Here is a 17,060-nt window from a genome sequence, read left to right on the forward strand (position 1 = left end):
ATTGCACACGAGCGCTATTTTATTCCCATGTGCAATCCTGCCCCCTGCCCGCGCACAGCCAATCATGCGCAGGCAGGAGCTGTCAATCTTCCCGGTTAGACTAGACCACAGAGATTGAATTTCGCCACTTTATGATGACTGTTGCTTGTTAAATACGGCGTGCAGGTTCTCTTGTGAGAACCTGCAGCCATAGTGGATCGAAAGGCTTGCAAAGCCTTTGATAAATCGACCCCTATGGATTACAGACTGAGCAAAAAATAATATGTAATAAGCATACCAATCAAACAATGTACCTTCTAAAAAAACTCAGGAGGCCACTCCTGAACCACATATATTTGGAAAACAATTATATCAACAAAAGGTATCTTGAGATAATGGAGACCACTCATTGATCTTAATGAATAAATCTACATTTTATAAAACTATAATAGAGTTAAAAGGACAGTCTACACCAGAATATTTATTGTTTTAAAAGATAGATAATCCCTTTATTACCCATTCCTTAGTTTTTCATAACCAACACAGTTATATTAATACACTTTTTACCTCTGTGATTATCTTGTATCTAAACCTCTGCAAACTGCCCACTTATTTTGTTTTTTTGACAGACTTTCATTGTAGCCAATCAATGCTGGCTCATAGGAACTCCACGTGCGTGAGCACAGTGTTATCTTTTATAAAACACATGAACTAACACCCTCTAGTGGTGAAAAACTATCAAAATGCCCTGAGGCGGCCTTCAAGGGCTTAGAAATTAGCATATGAACCTCCTAGATTTTTATTTCAACTAAGAATACCAAGAGAACAAAGCAAAATTGGTGATAGAAGTAAATTGGAAAAAATTTTAAAATTACATGCCCTATCTGATTAATGAAATTTTGTTTTGGACTAGACTGCCCCTTTAAGAAGCCACTAAAAAAGAAACATACATTAAAGAGCAAAATACTTACCCCAATTGAAATAAGGGTGGCCACTCTTAGACCACATATAGGGCCAGATTACGAGTTGAGTAAAAAGTATTGCTTACGCAATCAACTGAGTAATACCAGTGCTCGCAAATCTGTGCTGGTATTACAAGTGAGGTGCAATGCAAACAAGTCCTCACGTTCGCAATGCATGGAAGTATTGCGCTCATGAGAGCACGCTTCCATAGGCTCCAATGGCGCAGTGATGGGAGTAAGTCACACAGCGATGGGAAGCAATTTTAAATATATATGTATATGAAAATACACATATTAACACATAAATATATATGTATATTTTCATATACATATATTTTTACAGGGAACACTATGTAAAGGCACTTTTCAGTGCCGTTTGTTTTCTAACACCCCTCAGCCGCCACCTTTAGCCTCTTATAACTCCAGTTTGCAGTAACTTTATTAAAAAATAAAGATGCTACCATTTTTATTTTTTAAATATAGATTACTATTTTGAAATTTGGGGCCAATTAGGGGACTTTTAGAAAATTAACCAGAAATCTCATCTCTGGATAATTTTATGAGCGCTGATTTCTTACGGCAAGCTTTATCGCACACCCGTAAATGGACAAATTTACCTGTTTGCAGGCTCCACTTGTAATCTAGCCCATAGTATAAAACTAGATAAAAGGGGATAATAGTAAGAGGCATGAATTAGAAGGCCGCTCTTACACACATACACATATTTAGACATTTAGACATGTATATATATATATATATATATATATATATATATATATATATATAAACATATATATATATACATTACAGCCCTTTCCATTCAAACACCTTGTCATATACCATATACCTTTAAAACCCTTATAAAATATTTGTATTAATATTGATAAATAATTTTATTAGATAGTGTATATATATTTTTATTTTTGAACTTGTACTTTACACTAGGTCTTCTGTCACACTAGAAAAACCACGTTAAAGCAGCACTCTTTAAGGAAAGATAAAAAGTCACTTTATTAAGGTCCTTTAAAATAACACATTCCAACAACTGACTAAGTGCCAGTTGGGCACGAAACGCGTAAGGATGTCTTGTGTTTACCCCCATTGTTGGAATGTGTTATTTTAAAGGACCTTAATAAAGTGACTTTTTATCTTTCCTTAAAGAGTGCTGCTTTAACGTGGTTTTTCTGGAGTTGGTATTACGGCTTGCTCAGCCGTCAAGCGTGCACCACGTCACAACATTCAGCTCACGCCCCAAACAATTGCAGCACGCTACTCTGTTAGTGGAGGAGACTGTCGGCTCTAGCCTTGGAGCAGCGTAGAGGATCTGTTTAGTCTTCTGTCACACTAACCCAACGTTTGCAAATTTAGATTGTGAATGAACGCATTTATTTTTAACTTATATGCATGCAAGTTAGTGCGGTCGCAATATTGCTTATTGCGACTCATGCTAACAATAGCCTATAATGTCATGATTTGCAAACATTAAAAAGAATAGTATAACTAAGGCATGTAATTATCTATTGTATCAGAAAAGACATAATAGAAACACATTAAATGCCTCCTGATCACACATCAGCAATATTGCATGTTTATATACAGTATATATATCACTCCTATGCCTCTTCTCCATCCCTGCTCTCCCTCATTTGCCATCTATCTCTCCTTCTCTCCCTCCCTTCCTACTTTCTCTTCCCTCATCTCTTTCCTCTCCTCTCATTTTCTTTTTTATAAATTCCATGAAAAATAAAAAAATGTCATGTTACACCCTGACCAATAACTATAACTGCTTAAAAATGGCCTACAACCTGGGGGTGTGGTGGGCTGCAGAATGTTGAGTTCCTAGAGCAGCACAAAACCTAAATATGCCACTGACTACACGGCAGGAAATAGTGCTGCCATCTAATGCTCTTGCTAATGTATAACATCCTAGCAAAACTGCTGCCATATAGTGCTCCTGAGTTTACCTTCCTGCTTTTCAACAAAAGATACCAAAAGAAAAAGAATATTTGATAATAGAAGTAAAGTTCCCTGTCTGAATCAAGAAAGAAACATTTTGGGTTTCATGTTAAACAGTGCTTCTTTAGTAAAAACAAATATGTAAACATAGGGCTCGATTTATCAAGCCTCTATGGCAGCAAGTTCTCTCAAGAACTTGCTCGCCGTGATTTATCAAGCAGCGGTCACCAGACCGCTGCTTCCCTAACATTTACGCCACCTCTACTGTGGCGAAATTCAATCTCCTCGGTTGAGTCCGACCGAGGAGATTGACAGCTCCTGCCCGCGGGTGATTGGCTGTGCGCGGGCAGGGGGCGGGATTGCACTCGAGCGTATATGCGCCCCTGTACGCCTCAGCGTTGATAAATCTAGCACATAATATGAAACAGATTGTGTGGGGGGAAAACAAAAAAAACAGCAAACAACTTACTTGTTTTCTTGCAAAATGACCACTGCCTGCAGCTGAATAAGGGAGCAGACATATTGACAACTTTAAAAAAAAACGGGGAAAGTAAGTTTTAACATTATCTTATGAATTTGCTTTAGGGAGCAAGCAATATTTCGCCTGAAGTGAGTAAAAAAGATCAGGGACCAATTTTTGCAATAATTACTAAACTAAGAAACATTTTTGCTCTCTAAATTGCACATTGACAATAACTTATTCATTGCTGAACAGCACAACTTAATAATATGGCTGGTAAAATATTTACTAACTTGAGGACATAGTTTAAACTAGCAAATTGGCCATTTGGTGTCTGTATTACAAATGTACACAAGATGACAAACTTCAAACACAAGACCAGTTGAGAATTGATTGTAATGGCTGATGAAATGTGAAATAAAAAAATAATAATTTGCATATGCTACCTGGTAACTTGCAAACTTGTTCAAAGGCAAGCTGCATTATTTAATTTTAATTCCACGTTACTGAAACTATGATCTCTCATTTCTAAAAGATATCTCATTTTGTAAATAAAGTGCGAATCTTCTAGCTTATAAGGGTGTCCTCCTACAATATCATAGCACATACATACACATAACTAGACCTTACTGGGCCCCAGGGCAAAGTCTGCCGCAGGCCCGCCATTTCAATATTATCCTTTTTGGCTGTTTGTAATCAACAGAAGATGAGCAACATAGGAAATTGAATTGCTGCATCTCTGTTCTCTAAAGCTCTCTGGTCTGGCGGAATTCTATAAGATGCCTTGTCCTTATTACAAAGTTTCTCAGAGACTGTTTTAAAGGCAATTTTTAAAATTGTTAACTGTGTATCTCTTTAAGGGGAGTTCACTAATATGGGCCGATTTATCAAGGGCCAAATGGCCCATGATGCCCCTGTTTCCGCGCAAGCCTTCAGGCTCGCCGGAAACAGTAGTTAAGAAGCAGCGGTCCGCCGCCTCTGATCAGGCTGATTGACACCCCCTGCTAGCGGCTGATTGGCCGCAAATCTGCAGGGGGCGACATTGCACAAGCAGTTCACCAGAACTGCTTGTGCAATGTTAAATGCTGACAGCGTATGCTAAAGTGAATCATGTCCGCCTGCCATTTGGTAAATCAGCCCCATAGCCTTTTTTTTTTTTTTTTTTTTTATTTCTCCTCCAAACGGCACTAATGCCCTCGCCCCATAGTCTTTATGTGAAGGAGAGACAATATAGTGCTCAGTAAAATAGGCTGATGATCTGGTGGCAGGTTTTTCTGTGCCCATCATAGGAACCCTTCCACCATACACAAATCCTTGCACTTTCTTTAACTATGAGCCCCATGTTGCAGGAGGGGCACCCATGATAAAGATGAAGCTAAACCTTCCTTGTAGCAATGTCACTACTGAGTGCAGGGCAAGATGGCCCCCCTAAATGTGTAGGCCCAATCTCAATTGAGACCTTTGTTGTAGTTCCACCCCTAAGCACATACCTTACCAGAAGTGATACTGTACCTACTACATCCAAAGCCTTCTCCCTAACTGACTTTGTCCCATCTATGTCACAAATATTCTAAAAATATATTGCAGCACACCGCCAGGGTATGAAATGTAAATGCACCTTCACCATGGCGATTGCACACCTTCAATCTTGTGCATCAATGTGCATGATTAAAAGGCAAAATACACTAGGTTTCCATCAATAGCTTGTTTACACAGGGGGCATGGAACAGAAATTGCTGGCAAAAGAAGATATATTTTCAAAATGTGCGTTGCTTTGCTTCCCTTTAACTATGGAGTATCTTCTGAGGGAATAAAAAGTTTAAACTTTAATGTCCTGTTAAACAAAAGTTGTCACTTCTCAGCCATCATGTTTATGAGCTTGTCTTCATCTTTCCTTGAACATCCTTACAAACCCCTTTAGTAACAAAGGGGTTAAGGTCAAGTAAAGCATTTCCTTCTATTGTCAATTTAACACAGTCATAGAGCTCTCCTGTATGTTCCCTCCCTTACCCACCTCCCCTTTCCTTTTCTCACTCTCTGTTCTGGCTGCTACACTCACTCTCTCTGACTGCATATTGGAACTTGTGATATTTCTAAGTGACTGCGTTGCAGAACTTTATCATCTTACAATGCTTTTACAGCTATAGGAGCAGCATGCATGAACACAGTATCGGTAAGTAATGGTATATCATTCTCTGTTATATTTATCTTGCAAAAAATGTATTTTATGGATGAGCAAGTTATGTCTGGTTCTCACACACCACTCCTATTATGTTCTTGCAGAAATCAAAAGAGCCTGTAAAACTGCCAATTTATATGAAGTCAACAGTACATCCTACTCCCCAATAAAAGCAAAAATAACTTTCTTCAATAGTTTATCGTGTTCAGAGAGTGTGCATATTCTTCTTATCTGTTTATACAGTGGCATAACACATCTGTTGCTGGACGTACATTAAGAGTGAAAAGGGTAACAGTTCAAATTCCAGTAAATAAGTGCAGTTCAGCAAAAAAAAAAAAAAAAAAGTTTATTTTTCCTATTTTACCTACTACTGCTTTCTAGGAAAAAGAACCTAGCAAATCTTTAATTTGATAGCTTCCATTACTGAAAAATGTTGGGAGGCAATTTATTTTCTAACATTGCATAACAATTACAGTTAATTCTAAAACCTCATGGGTTTAAAGGGACATACCTGTCAAAATGTAAATGCACATAGATGAATTACATCTTTGAATAGAAACATATTTGCAATATATATGTAATGGCAAAAATGCTTCTAGTAAAAGTTATTAAAGTTTTAGTTTTAATATTTTCTCTGCACGTGCATGTGAAGCATAGCTAGATATTCTCAGTGCAGCAGCATTTTAAAAACTGCAACTGCTCAGAGTGCCAGTGGGGCTTTTATCATGTCAGCAATTAACTAATTGAGTCATTACCAGATGGTACAAGCACCTTAGGCTCTCTGAGCAAGTGCTGTGTTTAAAATGCTGGTGCACGGTGCATACTTGAATACACTTTTAAAACAGCTATTGCTTTTATTAGAAGCATTTGCTAATACATGTATAATACAAAAATGCTTCTATTCAAAACTGAAATGCATTCATTTGGATTCCAATTATGCCTGGAATTTCCTCTTAAGATTAGATATTATCTTATCTTCATAATAAAAATCTAAAATAATGTAATGAGCATATGCAATAGTAATGTAAATATGTCAGATAATACTATAATAGCAAAGCAATCAAACTGTGTAAAACCCGTTATTTTGGCAGATACTATACCAAAATAGTGGGTGTGTCTGAGATGTAATACTAGATTTGTGATTACTAGATAAGTATGTGAAGATGTGATAGTCCATATATTTTTTTATATTTAACATAAAGGGACACTAAACCCAAAATTTTTCTTTCATAATTCAAGTAAAAAATAAAATTTTAAATAACATTCCAATTTACTTCTATTATCTAATTTGCTTCATTCTTTAGATATGCTTTGTTGAAGAAATAGCAATGCATATAGGTGAGCCAATCACACGAGACATCTATGTGCAGCCACCAATCAGCAACTACTGAGCATATCTAGATATGCTTTTCAGCAAAGGATATAAAGCAAATGAAGCAAATTAGATAATAGAAGTATATTAGAAAGTTGTTTAAAATTGCATGTTCTTTCTAAATCATGAAAGAAAAAAATTGGGTTTCATGTCCCTTTAAGTGCATTTTTTAAAATTAGTCTCTTCCTTAAATAAAGTCCAGCATACTGTATATGTTTGTCATTAAATGTGCATCCTTGTTAAATGAATTAATATGTTGCTGTTGCCATGGTACTGATTATTTGCAAAGTGTAATATTTACTGATGATGTCTAAAGATGAGTCATAAACAAGTTTGGTCACTCATTCTGGCAGGCAAGAGGTTAAGAGAAATGGGTACAGCAGTTTAAAAGGTATCCAACCAAATGCAATGCAGCAAAAGCTGGCTTCTGTCTAAGAAGGTAGATTATATATATTGCTGTATGTTGCCGATCTCTTCTGCTGTGATAGTAAAAAATGAAATACAGTAACTACCTCATACTCTCTATTTTATGAAACAGATTTGTTTCCAAATAGATGGAGGCAGTAATTAAACTTTTGTATAATCTATGCTATTTATTATGTTTATCAGAAACCTAATCACTGATGTATGTGTCTCGTGTTTCTCCAGTTCCTGGTACAAAAATATTCGTTTGAATACGTTTTTAAAGAAGCAAATTAGTTGCTATGGTAACATCAATAGAGTGTTTTTGAAAAACAGATGCTATCCAAGTTTCCAACAAATGAAAGTAATTGTTAATAATATAAAATAAGAGGAAAAGAAAACTCAAATAAAAACTGACTTGCAAATATTTCATAATACTCCCACAAGAGTTCCTTGATAACAAAACACAAATTAATAGGAGAGCTTGTAAGTAAAAAAAAAAGTATAATTTGACAGGCTCTATTAGCCACCATCTCATATACAGGTGGCCCTCGTTTTACAACGGTTCAATTTACACCGTTTCAGAATAACAACCTTTTTTTCCAGTCATGTGACTGCTATTGAAAAGCATTGAGAAGCAGTGCATTTATTAAAATAGTAGGTGGAGCTGAAATTAATCAGTTTAACCAGACCTGAGCTATCGAGCAGATTTCAAAGGAACATGATCTTCCTGTCTATAAATCAGTCCCAATTGGAATGCATAGAAAGAACTGTTTGCAGAAAAATGCATGTGAAGTCTGTGTTGTGTGATTGTTTTATTAGGTTTATAATGCTGTTTAGCAAATGTTTTTGTTTATTTAACTTAGTTTAATTATATATTCTGTGATGTGTTATTATTTTATTAGGTTTATAATGCTGTTTAGCATTTAAAGTCTTCATTTAAAAGCTTTAAAATAATGTATTAGGTGTTACTTATGCCAATTTTGAGAGGGGCCTGGAACCTATCTCCCTCACTTCCCATTGACTTACATTATAAACTGGGTTTCAATTTACAACAGTTTCGATTTACAACCATTCCTTCTGGAACCTAACCCCTGCGTAAAGTGAGGGCTACCTGTATCTATATTGTCATCTAAACTGTAAGCACTCAGAACACAGGGAACCAAAACTCCATATATCCTCCATATATACACAGTCTAACATTTGTTATAACTCCATGGAATACTTTAGTCATTTAAAAATAAATGGATAATTATTATTAGTATTATTACTACTATTATTATTATCATTAACAATAATATTAACAATAGTAGTGATATTGATAATTTGTAATTATATCCAATATCTTTTCAACAATTCTATATTTGTACTAGTTTTATGTAAATGTCTTTATGTGAATGTAATCATACTGCTGAATAATATTAACTTTTTCTTTAAAAAACAAACAAACGTGCTTTATGGCAATGGTAATAAGTTTTTTGGATATGGATTGTATGGCAGTAAAAACATAAGGAAAGACTGCAGAATGACACGCCATATCAGGATACACTTTTCCTTTACCTCAAGCCTCCAGTCTCAAGAGAATGCTGGGATATCTAACAATATATCAGATCTGGTACTGTGTCTCTTAAAAACAAAGAAGAAAAACAAAAAGCACAGAATTTTCTTCATAAAACAATATGTAAAGGTTTTTGCTATTCAAGATTACAAGGAACATGTTTTGATGGCTGAAATAGTCACGTTTTTATTCTGGAAGTGTAGGAAGGAATTTGTCAAAATGACAAGACTTGACAGACTGATTTTTAACGGGGCTTCCGGTGAATCCACTGGGAAAGTCCTCTACTTTTGTATTTGGGAATCCCTTTTTTGTGATAGTGCCAGACACTGGCCAAAGAAAATGTATATACTAGTATAAATTAAAGAGATATTCCTGCCAAAATTGGAATTCACATGTATTCATTTCATATTTGAAAAGAAGCATTTTTGTAATATACAGGTATTAGCAAAAATAGTTCTAATAAAAGCGATAGCTGTTTAAATGTGTATTTAAGTATGCACTGTGCACCACCATTTTTAACACAGCACTTTCTCAGAGAGCCTAAAGTGCTGACTCAATTTGTTAATTGCTGACATGATACAAGCCCCACTGGTACTCTGAGCAGCTGCAGAAAATGCTGGTGCACTGAGAATATCTAACTATGCTTAACATGCACAGAAAAATGTCAAAAGACCAGTCAACACATTAGATTTGCATAATCAACAAATGCAAGATAGCAAGACAATGTAATAGCACTTAGTCTGAACTTCAAATGAGTAGTAGATATTTTTTATAACAAATTTCAAAGTTATGTATATTTCCACTCCCCTTGTACCATGTGATAGCAATCAGCCAATCACAAATGCATATACGTATAGTCTGTGAATTCTTGCACATGCTCAGTAGGATCTGGTGACTCAAAAATTGTAAATATAAAAGACTGTGCACATTTTTTTAATGGAAGTAAATTTGAAAGTTGTTTAAAATTACATGCTGTATCTGAATCATGAAAATTTAATTTAACCTGATGTCCCTTTAACACTAAAACAGTGATAACTTTTACATGTATATTGCAAATATGTTTCTAATTAAAGATGTAATTAATCTATGTGCATTTCAATTTTGACCAAAATTTCCCTTTAACCCTTTTGCTGTCATTGTTAACTACATTGACCTCTCCAGCAACCAAGGGGTATAAAACATAGGTAGCATATTCATTATTATTACCATAAAGCACTACATTTCCCTGATTTGTGCTTCTCCGCTACTAGATTACTCACAATAGCATCAAGTGCCTTTCCCTCTATCACAGTAATTATGTGAAAATGATTTCAGCACTGTGGTGTGTGAACAATTACTTTGAATTTAAGCCACTCTCTTGACTAACGAGTACAGTTACATTTCTTTTTATAATCTGTTTAAAACCTTTGAATAACTTCACCACAAAAAAAAAAAATCCTTGTTCTTACCAAAACAAATGTAAAAGTATGACATTCAAGGGATTATGGAGTCACATGAATGAAACTGGCCAAATGTTCAATTTGTAGGTATATTTATAGTTATATAATTGTACATCTGCTGCCTATAAACGTAGACCTTGTTATATTTCTGCCTAATACTATATAAACAATATCTTGTTTTTCCAAGATATAATTATCTATTTATTTTGAGACCAATTTTGATATTACGTAAAAATAAAATTTAGAGAACCACATATCTCAATATAGAGGTCAAAAACAGCTGCACAGCTGAGGAGGCCCTTTAAGCGATTTCCCATAAGATGTTCCAGTTCTGCGCACAGATTTTCATATGGGCTCATATCAGTCAAACTGGATCCAGATGCTAATGTGAACTGGAACTAGCACTGCATGGGGCCATGAATTACCCCTAGGCATTACTATGTTCCTTAATTAGCTGTTCCTGTTAGCCGTGAGCCTTGATTGAAGGGCAGAATTCACTCCTACTTTGCTTGATTATTGGATACAAAGGGTGCAATGTATCAAAGTCTAACAACATTTAAACTAAGGGGGAAAAAAACACCAAAGTAAATAAGCAAAATTCGCATTGTATCCTAGGGGATTGAATGCAAATTGTTTAATGCATTTCAAACTCATACGTTGATTTGTTTTCTGTATATTAATATACTGTTTGTGATGTAATAAGAGACTAGTTAGTTTAGAATTTTGTGTGGTTATATATTAGTTTTAATTGCATTGCATAGTCATTTTACCTTTTTCATTATCTATCAACTGGGAGACATTTGACATATTTCATTATTCAAAGCTATGTCTCCACTGTCAATGTATAACAAATACATTTATTTATTTTTGGTAAACAAGAGAACAAATCAATTACGCTTCAGCGCACAAATATACAATTTGGTTATTGAATTACCAAGTAATAATATTCCATATACATGTTCAAGAAACTTTTAAGAGTGTATAATGCAGGTGAAGTCCAAAATGTACTTATGCAATAATATTACTGGTAGATGGTTTTCTTCTTACCAGAAATTACCCCAATCATATGAGGTAATGTATGCTCTCAGGAAAACCAATACAGGTCCAGCCCTTGGTCTATAGTTGTTATCCTCCGTGGCACCTTTAGAATAGGGAATTTTTTGATGAGCCTCCTAATCTGTATATCTCTGTATTCTTTTTCAAGCCACTTTTCTGGTAGAAACTTCCAGCTTTCTCTGTGATGTGTAGTCTTGGTGTCTCCCCGGAGTATGGCATTTCTAATAGATATTCTCTTGTCGCAAATTCTCAGCTTTTGGCTTCTCTGGGCCTCATCAGTAGAGTTCACATCTATGTGACCCAAGTTCTGTTGTATGAAATAATTGTATTTTGTGTTCCACGTCTCCTTAAAATACTTTTCATATATCTGCAACTTGAAATTGAGCAGGAAACTCTGGCTGGTATGACAGGGAGATCGTCGATGCACTTCGGCCTTCAATAAAGACTTTTTCAAGACTTGCACAATATACCCATATAATACATTTTTCAAATATACACATTACGATAAATTTGTTTTCCCTCTTTTAGATACGGGTATAGACCGACAGTTTAGCGCTGGTATTATATCTTTATTTCCAATTTATTTATTTTTGCATAGTTTTTATCTGCTTTTCTTAAAGGATATAAGTTGATTTTTCTTCCTGCTCTGTTTCTTAGAATAATCATCTCATGGTTGATTAAAGCATTCATACTAAGGGTTAAAATGTGAGTGGAGCGCTAACTTCTACGCACAAGCAGAAAAGGGTTTATCACAGGTGTTTGCACTTATTGAGTTTTCCACTAGTATTACAAGTTGAAAGTAAACGTGAAGTTAAGTGAGTGTCAGGTTAGCGTGATCTCAGTGCTCTGCTAAACTGTTTAGCAAATCAAAAAAGTGTCAGAAAACAAATCAAAAATACATTGCAAAGTATAGTTACACCAATAATAACACTATCTAATTAAAATGATTTTTTTTTTTAAATTGCAAAAAAAAGTTATAAGGGCTCAAAGATATGAGGTCCTAGGTATTAGAAAAAAAAGCAGGCATAGGGTATAACACTGAGATATTGTACATACATAAACATGCCTAAATATGTATATGTATTTACTGTAAATATTTCACATTCTATTGTTCTGCACAAAGCAGAATATGTCCTATGTCTTTAAAAGAGATACTCCTAAATATATCTGTATATATCAATACCTATATATAATCATGTATACATATATGTATATATAGATATATTTATATTGGAAAAAACATCAGATATATGTAGAATTATGTATTTATGAATAAATAGAATATATTCTGCTATGTGCAGAACATTGGAATGTGAAATGTTCATATTTGCATGTCCGGCTAGCGCACTTGAGAATATGCAATCGTGTTTGCGTGCAAGTAGGGTGTTACGTTTTTTCCACTTTTTTGCTCCATTGACTTTTATGAGGGAATACTTTATTGCGCACAATTTTCTATATAAGTTTTTGCTTTTTACGCTCGTCAAGTGATAACAGTTTACTTTCAACTTGTAATATGAGCGCAACCCGACACTTGCAAAAAACTTACTTCAAGCACAGTTAACAATTGAGCAGGAGCGTCTAATAACGTTCCACTTATCTGGCCCTAAATTGGGTGTTTGCTTTTACTCTTGCCATTACACTAACAAGTTAAAACATTTTGAGAAACAGTTGAGGCCTGGTGGTATAATGCTTTACAGTAAAGTAGTTTTGTATAAAAATCTAGATTGTGGAGATCCTTAGATTTGGTTGTGTTACAGTATACATTTAACTCCTTTGTTTTTGAGAGAGTTGCAGTGAATTGCATCTATCTCTCTGGAAGGCAAGGGGTTTAAAGGACTACCTATAATTTATTTGCATACTCACATACTATCCTTTGGACATCACAAATGTCCCTTATTAATATGTAATGTCTAAGGCTTGTTCACTGAGTCAATAAGTAAGGCAAGCACCTTCCCTACCAGGACTTAACAGCTAAAACAGCTACTGCAAAACAAAAAGCTGGTTAGATACATTAATGTTCACAAGGTTTGCAAAGAATGAAGTTCTTTCCTAAGCTGACAATTAACTATTACTCCAAGAAGCAAACCAAAAAAAACATTATTGACAGCAAATTAAAAGCTCAGGGCTGCTGAAAGTAATATGCCTGGTTGTGTTCTTGCAACTCACGCCACGTGCCGGAGGGTGCAAGCTTTGTTGCCTATTTTTTGTCCCTCCCTGACCTACATTCTAACATTCAAATGTCTCTATAGAACGAATGCTAACATGAATATCAACAATCTCAATGTTTCATTGGATGTTCAAATGTCACATTCATTATTGGGGAAAAAAAGACATTTGCTTGCAAAAAATAGTGTTGAGTGAGTAACAAAGTTTTGTCATTCTGTTATAATAAAGTATTACTTTTAAAAACATGACAAACATGTAGGGCCAGATTACAAGTGTAGCGCTAAATATTGCTTTCTTAACCATTTCAGTGCTAACGACAGCTCTGAGCCATCGCAGAGTTTCCCACTCAGGTGCTAACGACGGCTCAGAGCCATCACTAGCACTTTCCCACCTTGAGGGAGATCTGGGAGCTCCCATCTGCTCCTACACTTAACATTGTCAATTTTAAATAAAGTTTTGTAGTGACGTCATCACGTCATTGCACGTGACGTGATGACGTCACCGCAAACCTTTATTTAAAATTGACAGTTTTAAGTATAGGAATAGGGGCATGCTGCTTAGAAGCCTGTATCTCAGGCATCTAAGCAGCTACAGACCCCCAAAACCCACTGTTGGAAAGGTAATCACCTAACAGTATAAGTCTTAGGGATCTGAAAGAAAAAAAAAAGTTAAAAAAAAAAATATTTCAAACAATAAAAAATAAAAAAAACTTTAAAACAGCTTAGCACCCAGGTGGGAAAGTGCTTAGCACTCAAAGTGTTAAAAGCGATATTTGCACTTTAGTGAGTTATACCAGCGCACCCAAAATGTGCCCTGGTAATACAAGTTGTCAGCAATGCACAAGAGCATGCTTCCATAGCCTCCAATGGGAGTCTTGTTCTGATGCCATCAGAGACGGCACAGAACCTAAGCGCAGCGAAGGGGGTAAGCAGCGCAGCGATGGCAGCAACAATAAATATATATGTATATGTTTATATACATATATATATATATATATATATATGTGTGTATTAATATCTGTTTATACACATATTAACATATATGTTTATAAGCATATACATATATATATGTTCAAGGAGCACACAGGTCCCTTAGACCACAATGTAAAGGCATTTTCAGTGCCGTTTTTTTTCTAAAACCCCTCTCCCACCAACTTTACCCCCAAAATATTGCCTAGTGCAGTTATTTTATTAAAAAATAAAAATGCTACCATTTTAATTTTTTGATGTAATACACCACTTTATTTTTGGGGCATTTGGGACACATAAAATTAACCAGAGATCTGATCTATGGTTAATTTTATAAGCGCTAATTGCTACCGTGAGCTCACAGTAGCAATAACAATCCACTTGTAATGGCTGGATATTTATTGCACGCCTGCAAATGGGCAAATTTGCTCATTTGCAGGCGCACAATAAATTAGCGCTCCACTTGTAATCTAGCCCTTAGCCATTTGTTCATTGTTTTGGTGACACCCAGCACAACTTTAAAAATGTAAAATATTGTTTGATTTTGATTTTTTTGTAAATATTCCAAGTATTTGGTTCACAGTATAAATGTCTACACCATATAAAAGTTAAGCTTTTAAACATTTTAATTGCAAGGTAAAAAAATGTGTTTCTCTAGGGTTGAAATATGATAAGATTATATTGTGTCATAGCAGGGGCGAAACTACAGGGGGTGCAGAGGCTGCAATTGCGACTGGGCCACCAAGGGTGGGGGCCCAGCTTCCAAAAAAAAAATTTCTTAGATTCTTGATCTGGGCCCTGTGGTTTCTAGTTACGCCTCTGTGTCATAGTATGATTCTAAGAAAGCTTCATTCACACCCATTGAACACATTCTTCAGCACATTTAGACCCATTTTAGATGCCATGCAAACTCCTTAAGGGGACAGTTAACACCTTGAGAATTGTATTTAAAATGTTTAGTTATGCAAAATCAAACAACTTTGCAATGTATTTGCATTATTTATTTTTAATGTAATTTAGCTCTAAAAATGTATACATTTTTAATTCCCAGCACTTAAAGAGATAGGAAAGTCAAAATTAAACTTGCATGATTCAGATAGAGCATGTCATTTTAAGACACTTTTAAATTCACTTCTGTTTTTAAATGTTCTTCGTTCTCTTAGTATCCCTTTTAAAAAAATGAATACGCACATATCATACACTAGTGGGAGCTGCTGTTAATTGGTGCCTGCACACATTTGTCTCTTGTAATTGGCTAAAAAAATATATTTTCAGCTTCCTGTCAGTAGTGCAACGCTGTCCCATCAGCAATGGATAACAAGAGAATGAAGAACATGTGATAATAGAATTAAATTGGAAGGTTGTTTAAAATTGTATGTTCTATCTGAATCATAAAAGAACATTTTGGGGTTTACTATCGCTTTAAACTGCACCCTGTTGACTTCTCAATGTTAACCCTGCTACACATCTGTTCCTAATTGGCTTTATCAGATAACAATAGCAAAATAATGCCCTCTATACTAACAATTAGAGCCAGGGCACACCTTGTTGTCTTTGGACTAAAGCCAAGATTGACTCATCCAAATAAGGTAAATGGTGGGTGGAGTTTGGGTATTGAAAAGTAATTGTAGTAAAAATGATGTTAAGTTGCTTTTAAAATGTTTAGACTTGGTTGATATGGTATTCTATAGCAGCACAACAGAAATATTTACTAATAACAAGGTGTTTATTGCCCCTTTAATCTGGTTTCATGTTCCTGTTTGCATTGTTTTATAATGCAAACAGGAATTAAATTAATAAAACTCACAATTAAAGGGACATCAAAATTAAATTCCATAAAGATTTAATTGTGCATTTATTTATTGCGCGCCCGCAAACGGGCAAATTACCAGCCCTTGCACGGAGCAGTTTCTAGAGGTTAAAAGTGATGAGTGTGGGGTGTTAGAAAATGGCACTGAAAAGTGTCTTTACATTGCTGTCTATGGGAACTGTGTGTTCCCTGTAAATATATATGTATATGCTTACATACAGTATATATTTATAATCTGCTGCCCATCGCTGCCCGACTTACCCACTTTGCTGTGCTAGTTCTTATGCATGTTTTATGGCATGAGAACGAGGCTCCCATAGGAGCCTATGGAAGTGTGGTCTCGTGAATGCAATGGGAACGTGAGGTCACGTTTGCATTGCACCTCATTTGTAATACCAGCACACATTAGCATGCGCTGGTATTACTCAGTTGAGCGCACATATCGCTTTAGCGTAAGTGATATTTAGCGCTCAATTTGAATTCTGGCCCTTATGTTTGATGCATAAATAAAATAATACTTTAAGTCCCCTTCAATAGCATACTGCTGTTGATTAACATACAAGAAATGCAGGGAATGCTGCAATGTACATCTTTTTTATTCCTTAAGAACAAAGGTAAATTACAGAAGCAAAACATTAATTCTGCATAAAAAGGATGTGTGCAATACTAAAATTTTTTTATAGTTCTTGTGTTATTAACTAAAGATGTTTAACTAACCTTATAAATCGGATGATGTTATTTACATTATAAAAA

General features: G+C 35.2%; 1 protein-coding gene across 2 annotated transcripts in view; it reads left to right on the forward strand.

The window, feature by feature from the left end:
- Positions 1-5,392: 5,392 nt before the first annotated feature.
- Positions 5,393-17,060, forward strand: part of HDAC7 (histone deacetylase 7) — a 603,789-nt gene continuing 592,121 nt past the window's right edge. For both annotated transcript variants that reach the window (XM_053708257.1, XM_053708258.1), the window contains exon 1: positions 5,393-5,530. The gene's annotated coding sequence lies outside the window, so the exon portion shown is untranslated. The remainder of the gene's footprint in view (positions 5,531-17,060) is intronic.

This window comes from Bombina bombina, chromosome 3 (genome assembly GCF_027579735.1).
Source record: "Bombina bombina isolate aBomBom1 chromosome 3, aBomBom1.pri, whole genome shotgun sequence".
Lineage (NCBI taxonomy): Eukaryota > Metazoa > Chordata > Amphibia > Anura > Bombinatoridae > Bombina > Bombina bombina.